The following is an 11,373-nucleotide window of genomic DNA, read 5'->3' on the forward strand; positions in this document are numbered from 1 at the left end:
ATTTGAAACATTGGAACCCCTGACCAAAGAGGAAGATGTGGATTTGAAGTCCTTAACATACTTATCAAATAAGAGTTTAAAATTGCTAAGAATTATTTGCACAAAGTTTGAAGCATGAGTACCATAGATTGTAGTAAAGTAATATTACACATAATATAACTTATAATGAGGATCTAAAATTGTAGCACATGACAATATCAAAGCATACGTAACCCAATATTTATTAAATTTCTCTTGCATTTTTTTAACCATTGGAGTTAAAAAAGAATGAAGATTTTTAACTGTATCAACCAATACCTTCTAAACCTTCCAAACCCCTCTAAAATAAAGGTTAGTCATTGGATAATTAGAACAAACAAAAACCACATGTCACATTTTAAGAGACTTTCAAAAATTTACAAAGAATAACAACATTTCTCCACTCCTCATCAAAAAGTACAAATATTTGATAATCTTTATCCTATTGGCCCCAATAACCTACCACATCTTTATAGTAAGAGCAGATTCAAGCATCAAATAAGTAGAATTCCATCTCTCGCTAACTATAACACCTAATACATGACCCAATCACCAAATCTGGGTCCTAGATGCTATACTAACTCGAATAACTTATATGGTACTTTTGTTTTTGGATTTAATTACATACTTTAATAACTCAAAATTTGGAAAGTCTATATAATGCAAAAACTCGTGCACAACGGATGGGTAACTCTTACAACCCTAATTTCAACATTTATTTACAAACATAATTGACTTAAACCCTGAGGCAATGCCTATATGGGTGCCCCTCTATATGCATGAACAGCTACAACGCGCCACTTACTCTGACGAAAACTAGCTTGGTCCCTTTTGATGCCCATAATTTTTACCCAATACTGTATTCAAGCAACAATTTTATAAGTTCAGAAGAACTTAGTGAGATATGCACATAGTTTATATATATATTTGCATAAATCTTTGAAAAATTAAAGTATCTGACTTAGAATCTAACTCTCTGGTTTCCATAGGAGGATTTACCAACTTAGCTAGCAAAACCAGTGTCTTAATTACTGCGAGCCATTCATTAGCAAACATGATCCTTGATACTCATACTTATTACTTCGGACTGGCGATACTCAGTGTTTTTATAACTGTCGTAAACACGGGTCACTACCAAAACACGATCTTTTCTTGACATTCTCTTCTCCTTAGGAAATTTATGTTTACAGAGTAACCTTTATAGCACCTGCTCTTTTAGTCCATTCATTAATGGGTTTCATTGGACCTAAGACTCCTACCTGGGGTGGATTAATTGAATCATTATCATTTTTCATAGTCCTGACGGACTTTCACCCTTCACTAGCCTTGGCAAACTCCATTAGTCATTTAGCCTTGGGTTGCCACCTTCTTTCCAGAAGACTCTGATAGGTTTTCCCAAACTTGTGGCTACTTATTGGTTGGTCTACCTTTAAAATCAATGTACTATTTATTCCAATTCTATATCCACTCAAACAGTGTGCGATCCGCACCTTCCTTAGTGGACTTAGGCTAAACATAATACATATACCTCATTATCTAAGGAGTCACTTCCTTTTTTCATACTTTTGGATTTAAGACATTCCCTTGACCATTCTTATCATCGCATTTGGAAAATTCTCTACTGGTATGTTGATCTGCAGACTTCCTCAATGTAACTTCGAGTTTACTGTCACGACAGACTACCCCGTGTTTATTGTCCTAGTAGACTACTCTATGTTTACTATCTCGACGGACTACCCCATGTTTACTGTCCCGATGGACTACCCCGTGTTTACTGTCCTTACGAACTATACTGGTTGTCATAATCGGGTTATGGTCTTACACTGTAGACCTCTTTTGAGGTGTCACCTCATAGAACCTTACGTCGTCGCGGTGTCACTCCAAAGAGCTTGTTGACCGTCGTTGCGGTGTTGCTCTATAGAACCTAATAACCATCACCATGGTGTCATCCTGAAGGACTTGTTTCACATTTTACCTTGATGCTCAAACATCGAAGTGTCTTCTCCATAAGGCCTGGAGCTTTGCATATCGTGATTTGCTCCTAGCAATCCCGGATGGCAAATTAATAGAATTCTAATTTTCCCTATTCCTCTGTCCATTCCTCCATTTTACCATTCCTAACCTTTATGCTTAAACAGCGCAGTGTCTCTTTCAAAAATCTTGGAGCTTCGCACATTATGGTTTGCACTTAGCAACATCGTATCGCGGTATCTAACAGAGTCACCCTTTTCCCATCCTAACTTCATTTAACTCTTCAATAATTTTCTCATCCCAACATGCATACAATAATCAAGCATATTGTACGATTTATCATTTAGTAAACATCATGCTAGATTATCTATAATTATCTACCATTAAAAAATCAATGGTCAATTGGTAAAAGGTCACACAGTATCAAGTACGCACACAACCTTCTCTTTCTTCAGGCATAATACACCATATCTTAGACAACCTCCGAACATCATTAATGTGTTACATGCAAGTCACACAACATCATCTATCATCCAAATGTAAGGTACAGAAACTCACCTTACTTCATTATCCTTGTCAGTTTAACTTGACTAAATCGCTAGAGCCTCATTTGTCCTGACAACTAAGTATGACAACCATTTATTGGGTAAGCTAAAGGTTTCCAACTCTTAAAACCTAGAATTCATCATTTTAGGAAGCTTTTAAGAGTTCTTACTCTATCTCTTTCTTTATCCACAAGTTTCGAGAGGTAAGGAAACTTACCAATTTCTCAATTTCTTTACTACCAAACTTCAATTCACACCACTGTTGAGGCATGCAGAGCTTCCTTTGGTAAAATCATTTTCTTCTTCAGAGCAACTGAAGAAGATGATTCTACGAGAAGAAAAATGTGTAAACAGAATTGAGAAATTCTGTCTCCACACACACACAACCCCTATATATACCCCTTTGGCACAATCTTCACCGATCGCCACAACCATTCATCTTTAATTATTTTGTCTCTCACTATGGAACCAACCAGTTTCATCCTATATAAATTATAATTGAAATCCAACTAAATCAAAATTGGGCCACTAAAATTTCTAAATTTCCCAGTGGAGTCCTACAATTTGCTAATTCTTTCAATTTAGTCTTAACTTTTCTTAGATTTCGGATCAATAGAGATACTTGGGTGTCACACACATATCTTGACGCAACTTCTTGGTCACATTCAAATGAAAACTTTTGTCGACCACATCATAAAATATTTTCTTATGAATTCTCAACTTTTTTTATGTACTTAATTCTATTTTGAATCTTACCAACAACATCATCAGCAAGTGCTAAACTAACTTTAACTATAAGGTTCAATATATGTGCACAAACATTTAACTTGCAAAAAAGCACCATCTTACAAAAAATCTCGTTTGGCACAAAATTGATTTTTAGGACAAGAAATCATAATATCATTATAAGAAGCATTATCCAAAGTGATGCTAAAAAATTTATTGTCTATAACCCACTGAGATCAACATAGAATAAGTTCATCCGCTATGTTCAAATCATCATACGGAAGAGATAAAACTCTAAATATTATTATTCTCTTTTCTTACTTCCAACATTTGTCAACCCAATACGCAGCAATGCAAATTTATTCATCATTAGTATGATCAGAGTTCCAATTATCAGAAGTTAGGCAAATTAAACCAAGTGCTTTAGCCAACTTTTCTTTAACATGGTCTCTCTCTTTTACATAATAAATTAGGACATCCCTAACAACTGTATGTCTACTTATATTCTTAAAATTAAGACTAACAATACTCATCATGTATCTAAATCCTGGCTCTTCAACTGTCCTAAATAAATGTTTGTCACACTCACGAAAAGTAGAAACAACTCGACAACTCTCACTAGCATCAAACATATAGTTTTTTTTTATAAATGGACTTCCTTTGAAGGATTATTGAGTGGCTACGGTGTATTGAGTGATGTCCTTATCTAAATTTTTTCAAACAACTATTTAGATGGCATCTCAAATGGAAGGTTCCACTAGAAGATTTTCAAAGAAGATACTCTTACAGTGATTACAAAATTGAGTGATGTGCTTTTTTTAATATCCCTAAATCGGGTCTAGTACTTTTGGGTGTATTTTTCGGGTTCCGAGCGTGAATTTAGGAATTTATCGGGTTAATAGTAATTTTTTTTAATTTAGGAGGTCAATTTCATCTAAAATCGATTAAACAATAATCCAAAAAATAAAAATATTTTTGGAAAATTAATTTTAAAGTAATTAAATAATTATTAGTGAAAAGAATTTTAAAATAATTTTTATTGGGGGTTAATTTGAGTTAAATTTAAATATTAATTAAATTGGATTTAATTGTAAAATAAGGGAAATTTTGGAGTATTTATTTGGAAAATAAACTTTTAAATTTGGAATTTTGAAAGGAAATAATCAATTGGTAAAGTATGAGAAATGTGGGAGTGGCCATTAGGCAAATTTCCCAATTTTTAAATTTCTGGTGGGTTGTTTCAGTTTTAAACGCAATGCATTTAGCCTACTTTTCACACCATTTACATCATATTAGAGAGCTATAAAATTCGTTTTCTTTGCATGGTTTTAAAGATCTATCATCAAAGAATAGATTCAACAAATTTCCTTCTCAAAATACTCTCTTTTCACCTGAGATTATTCACAAAAGTAGCCAAAAATATTATGAAATTTCTCAAGATTCTTGAATCAAGATTTTCAATCAAAGGATTTAGAATGAATCAAAGGTAATTATTATTTCTAAACTTATTTTTATGATGATTAGAAGCATATTTACATGATTTGAGTGATAATTACATGGTTTTTTATCAATGTCATCTTCTTCAAAAGTTTAAGGTGTTTTAATGGTGGATCTTGAATTTTGAGAGGAAATCCACAAATCAATGGATGTTCCAACTCAAAATGGATCTATTAGAAGGTTTTTTTTATCTTATTTATCAAGATTAAACATATTTTGTAAGGTAATTTAAAGAAATTCGAATTTAATCATCTTCATGAACCAATTTTCTGGATTTTTATGAAATTGATGCTTAGTATATGTTTATTTGGTCTAGTATTGATGTTTGGAAGTGATTAGGAGGGCTTGAGTGATCAATTTTGTGAGGAATTGAGTTTTCGACTTGATGATACAAATCCAATAAGGTAACTTTGAGTGAGAATTTCGTGTAGCCTAATTGATGAAAATTTGTGTATATTATATCTTTTAAAAGGTGGTAACATCTATTTTATCTTTGCTGAAACTCTGAATCTTGAAGGGATCGAGCTAATCGAAATTGAAGCTTGGATTTGCTTGGTTGATCACTTGGTTGTGGTTGAGTTAGTTGTGTGGTAAGTGTTATTAAACGGTGATCTGGTAAATTAACCCTCATTGGATGATTAACTACTGATTGCAAATATTTAATTGAGTTTTGGGTGGTTAATTTTGCAAGATTATTGATATATGTTCAAGTGATTAAATTTTTGTTAAGTGTTGGTAAGTTAACATCTAGTGATTTTATGTGCTTGATTTGATTGATTATAATGGTGAACTAAGAAAGTATGCTGGAGTTTTTGGTCCATGGTATGTTGATATTTCAATTGATAAATGAACATTGATAATAGGTAATTGGTATGCTAGATTTAATTTGATGCTAAAATGGCTATGTTACATGATTCACATATGTATTTTGGCACTTTAAATTGAGCACATTATTGAATGAAATTATGTTATGATTGATTGATTATATTGGCATTATAGCATGGTGAATCCATTGGATATAGTTGGCATGCCATAGGATTTGTGAGTACTCACCATATTGATATGTTATTTGTGAGCAATGAGGCTCTAGGTGGACTAATTTGGAGTAGATAAGGGAGTGTTGAGCTTGTGTCCACTCAACGGGACTGATTTGAGGCGATATAAGGGAGCGTGTGGCCTTGGCCCATTCAATCCGGGATTTATTCTGATTCTGATTGGGAGTTAGGAGATCCGTTTATCCGATGTATGATCACCCGATTAAGCCATGATTGTATATGCCAATATAAATGTATGAAATGTTACATGCTAAATTGATGACTATATGCCATGATTAATTATGATTTTTGATACATGGTTGAGCATATGACATTGAATTATTATGGATTGATATTGTGATTGAAAATTTGTATTTGATTGGTTTCAATTTAAGCATGATTTAGGTGCTAATTTACTCGTCATTTTATTAACATTCACCAAGCTTTTTAAACTCAGACCCTCACAATCGTGCAGATAATCGACGAGATTGATGAGCTGAGGAGCCGAGCAAGAGAGTTCCAAGAGATTAAGGTTTGGTAGTGATTTAGTTTTACGTTTTAGACATGTTAATTGGGCATTGTGGAACTTCCGGGACTTAGTTTAATTTTTGTTATAATTGGACTTGGACATTATTAATTTTGGATGGTTTTATAATATCATTTATGCATTTTTGAGTTTGATTATTGAATAATTTACGGTGTATTGTTGTTTGATAACCCGGTGATTGATAACACGGTGTGTGAGGCATGATGTTTACACTAACCATTGTTTAAATAAAGCTTCCATGGAGTGGTTTACTAGCGACTAAGGTACACCACTTGTTTGAATTAACCGGTGGGTGCTATGCATGAAATTGAATGTTTAATTCTATTTAATTGAGGCTTAATTGGTGTTAATTAATTCAATTGAAGGTGTATGTATGGTATTTAATTGTAGCTAAATTGAGTTTAATTGGCCATTAAAATACTCAAAATCGGGTTTAAAATCAAATTTTTCGCACAGAAAAACTGCAGTGGACTGTTGGGGGTTTGAATTCTGATCTTTTTAAATTGGTTCTCTAGTCCGTTTAAATTACAAAATTAGTCTTGTAACTTGATAAGTCTAATTAGAGCCTTACATGATAATGAAACTTTATAAAATTTTAGGATTAGACTTGTAATTGATAAAATTTGTTAGAAACGCACTTAATTTAATATTCAGGTATAGTACTAATAGTTTGAAATTGTTACGATTTAGTCCTTAATGATAAAACTTGAATTAGACATAGAAAATAAACTCGGATTAAACTCAAATTTTTAGGGATTACATAAATAGACTAAAAGAGAGTTGGTAAATGTTTAGATCTAAATTCGGGCTAGTTTAACCGTAGGTGGTAACATGACAAAAATGCCCTTAAGTTAAATTACTTATAAAAAGTTTAAACTTGGTTAACAAATTACTTCCACATTAATAAACAACTAATAAATTGATAAAATTAAGGTGTTATAAGGTTGGGGTGTGTATTGGGAGGTCGTTAGTCAGAGAGTCAATTAGGTGACTAATGTAACGCTTCGAATTTGGGCCGACCCGTCCCGGTCGGGTTTGGGGTGTCACACTTTTGATGTTTGAGAGCACTTTCATATTTATTAAATCCATCGTCTATAGGTATTGAAATGTTCGAACTAGCCATTGTCATAAAAACTCAAATCTTGAAATAAAAAAATCAATTAACATACAAATTCATACTAAATTTCAACTAGTATATAATTTTATTATATAAAATTATCTTCATTTTATTATTCACGCTTTGTTACTTTCATTTTATATATTTCATTAATTATTTAATATTTAATTGATTTGGATGAATTAAAAGTTAAACTAACTATTTCGTAATCATCTTTTCGACCTTAATTTCGGTTTAAAGTTTTTTCCCTTTTAAATTTACCCAAAATAACAAAAATGGGTGGTAATTGGACAAATTGTAATTTTGGATTCATTTAAACATAACAGCCAAGCGTGCATTTTTTTAAACAAATAAAAATTTTGAGAAATATGTGAAAAGTCTAAGCGAAATTCATTTGTAGAGCTTACTGGACTAACGCTTGCTGAAATCTATGAATCACTGGCGAAAGGGAAAAAAAATCAACCAAAAGGGTGACACTTTCCACTTTCCACCATTTTTATTGACAAACTCCATAATAAAACCCAATTAAAAGTAAAAACTCAAAGCATGCTCAAAATTTTTTAACTCAAATAATCAAAATTCATGGTCTTGAAAGATTACAGAAAGCAATGCTATAGAAAACAAGATAGATCAAAGTATATTGTGCTTACTGCTTACTGAAAAAAAGGTAAACATCATCAACAATTAATCCAAAAGCAGTATAACAACATACGGATTCCATTTCTTTGGGATAGTTCACTGACCTTATTTTCTTCTCCCCACAATCTGACACTGCCTGTCCGAAAATTTATTTGTTAGTGCTAATTAATCTGAGCTAAAAGACAAACAATTCTTGTTGGAAGCTTGAAATTAGAAATTCTCAGTTCTAATCCATTCCATATGGCAACTAGTTTGACCATGGAAAACGTAACCTCTGCCTCATTGCTCATAAGTTGCCAATTTTCTTTAATTTATTAGCATTTTTGTACTATGTGTTTTCTTTGTACTCTTTCAAAATAATCTTTGGAATTGAGAAAGGAAAAATAAAAAGCAATCATTCAAATATTGGTTCTTTACAGTGAATTTGGAATTTTTAGACTATAGTTGAGTCATTAGACCATAAATATTTCTATAATAGCCTGATAAGAACTGAAATCGAGCAGAAAATTTGGAGAAAAGAAAAGAGAGAAAAGGAAGAAAGAGAGGAGAAAACAGATAACAAATTTCTTCTGTAATTCGATAACTTCCTTCCCATGCAGCACTTGCATATTTCAAGCAAAAGAAAACATAACAAACAGTAACTAATACTCACCAAAATGCACCGTCCAATTAACAACTAAAACTCACCGTTTAACTAATACCCAAAACTCCCCGTTTTCAGTAACTAAATCAATTTTAGCTAATTCTTTTCCTGCTATTATTCTATCCCGTAACAATACTCCCTCCCACAAACACATCCTTGACCCCAAGGATGAAGATGAGGAAATTTGGACTGAATAGCAGATAGAGGCTCCCATGTTGCATCTTCCAGTAACTTGATCAAATTCTTGTTGCCACACATCCGGGCTTCATCAAGTGGAGTGTTTCCCCATCTGTCTTTGGAAAAAGCACTTGCCCCAGCCTCTATAAAAAACTTTACCATTATATATAAGCCCTCAGAGGCAGCTACATGAAGGGGGTTCGATGGTCGTAATCTCTAGAGTTAAGATCAACTCCATTAGACAAAAGTCTTCTCAAAAAGTATGAGTCCCCCTTTGCCACTGCCGTACACAGATAACTACCACCATCATCTATGTTTAAGGAAGCTCCTTCTTTAATTAGTAAAGCAGCAAGATTGTCGTGTCCATTTTTTATTGCTTCTAGCAAGGGTGTATTTTCGAACTTATCTTTAAGATTGATATCTATCGGGTGTCGAATAAGGAAACTTGTAATATCTTCATATCCTTTCGATGCAGCAAGATGCAAGAGAGATCTTCCATCATAATCGGCTTTGTTAGAATCAGCTCCCGCTCGTATCAAACTTTTGAGCTGATAAAAATCTCCATTATATGCAGCACCATTCACCCTCAAAGCTAGCTCAGCTTCTTGTCTTCCGATGTGAAATGAGATGTCCGATTCCAGTTGCTTAACTCAGAGATTGGATTCTTTTCCCTCCAACACACCATGACAAACAAAATAAATTTGATCCACAACATTTCCCTGTTCCATTATTACTTCTCCTGGGAGAAAAAATTCTTCATGGAGTCTAATAACAATCTGATTAATAAACTCTGAAGAGCATTCCTTGAAAAGAGATGCATTTTCAATGTATGGCAGATATAAAGATTGGGAAATCTTAGCTCTGATCGAGATGGGAATATCCTGAAGAACGACAGCCTCAGTGTATGTGCTTTTGTACTGTAAACGTAAGTGGCCTTTGATCTGATTACGGAGATCCCTTTCAAGTTTATTTCTGTTCATATACTTAATAACATCTTCCATTTTATCTCTGAACTTCTCTGTCTTGGATCCTTTTACAATTAATGTTGTCATGTTACCAATGAGATAGGCACTAAGAATCATGTCAAAGGAGACATATATCATTATGAATATCATTTCCCTCATATTGACTGCATGTATGTCTTCATATTCCATGTCAAATGCCAGAGCAGCATTTCTCGCAACTGTATGGCCATGGTCCCCAGAAAGTCTAGATGCGATAAAAATACCCTGCTACTATGCCCTTTGAAACTCTTGCTCTAGTTCTGTAAGTCTGAGTCAACTACGCTCAAGCTGCTGGACATAGGCTTTTTTCCTCAATCTACTTTCCTTGCAGCTTCTCGATTCTGAGCAAGCCTACGAAGTGTCTTTTGATCACCACTTTTTGACTTGGATTAATCCACCATATTCACCATTACAGCTCCATGTTGAACTCCATGAAGCTGGTTTTTATGGTCAATGTCAACATCAGTAGAAGTGTCAGTCTGTTGGCTATTATCGGCAAGGCCAGAGTTAGCCCAGTTCTCAATTTGGCCATTTCCCAAATGAGGCACCCAATGTTGCGCCCTTCTGGTACATGAACTGCCCTGTATCCAAACACCCCGTTCCACTTGAAACTGTCGCTGTTGCACCAATGCTCGTGTTCCAGGCGCCATAGTGCAAAGTAATAGCAACAACACCAACATTGTTGGATTTTAAACTAAAAATGGAGCCTTGCTGTTTCAAGTTGATCAGCTCCCTCATCGGATCCCCGAACGGCCCACATCCAAAACGATCTTGAAGGATCTTAATGTAAGCCGACCATGACAACATTTGCAAACCACCATTCCTCTGAGAATAGAATTGATGCCACTCCATTGCTCTGCCTTCCAAGTTCAACATCGCCATGCGAACCTTACTCCCTTCAGGTATGCCTTCCGCTTTAAAATACTGTTCCAATTTGGTCCACCATCCCCGAAAATCATCACCATCGAACTTAAGACACTCCAATCGGCTGGTTTTAGTAGAAACTCCCACCACATAAGAAGGATCCCGCACATGCACACTACCTCCATCTGGAATGAAGGGTTCCGTCTGTCCTTGGGGTAAATTGGTGGTTTTGGGTAAGAACCTAGGAGGAGCCCCCAAAACCCCCTTATCCTTATCAGCTGCATCATTTACAGATAAAGCAGTTGGCGGTGGCCCGAAATACTGAACCAACAACGACTGTAAATCACCTCGAAACTCCATTTTGAACTCCTGTAGTCGGGATTCCATCTTGACCTCCAAGTTTGCGAATTTCTCTTGGATTTTAGAGATTTCTTTCTGCATATTGCTCACCTCTTTTTGTAACCTTGTCGAAACACCATCGCCGGCCATCAAAGGGATCGTGAAAGCTCTGATACCTTTGATAAGAACTAAAATCGAGTAGAAAATTTAGAGAAAAGAAAATAGAGAAAAGGAAGAAAGAGAGGAGAAAAT

The 11,373-nt window shown here is 34.4% G+C and overlaps 1 pseudogene; it reads right to left on the reverse strand.

Annotated features, from left to right (window-relative positions):
• Positions 1-8,616: 8,616 nt before the first annotated feature.
• Positions 8,617-11,373, reverse strand: LOC121213666 (potassium channel SKOR-like; annotated as a pseudogene).

The sequence above is a fragment of the Gossypium hirsutum genome, chromosome D01 (assembly GCF_007990345.1).
Source record: "Gossypium hirsutum isolate 1008001.06 chromosome D01, Gossypium_hirsutum_v2.1, whole genome shotgun sequence".
Classification (NCBI taxonomy): Eukaryota; Viridiplantae; Streptophyta; class Magnoliopsida; order Malvales; family Malvaceae; genus Gossypium; species Gossypium hirsutum.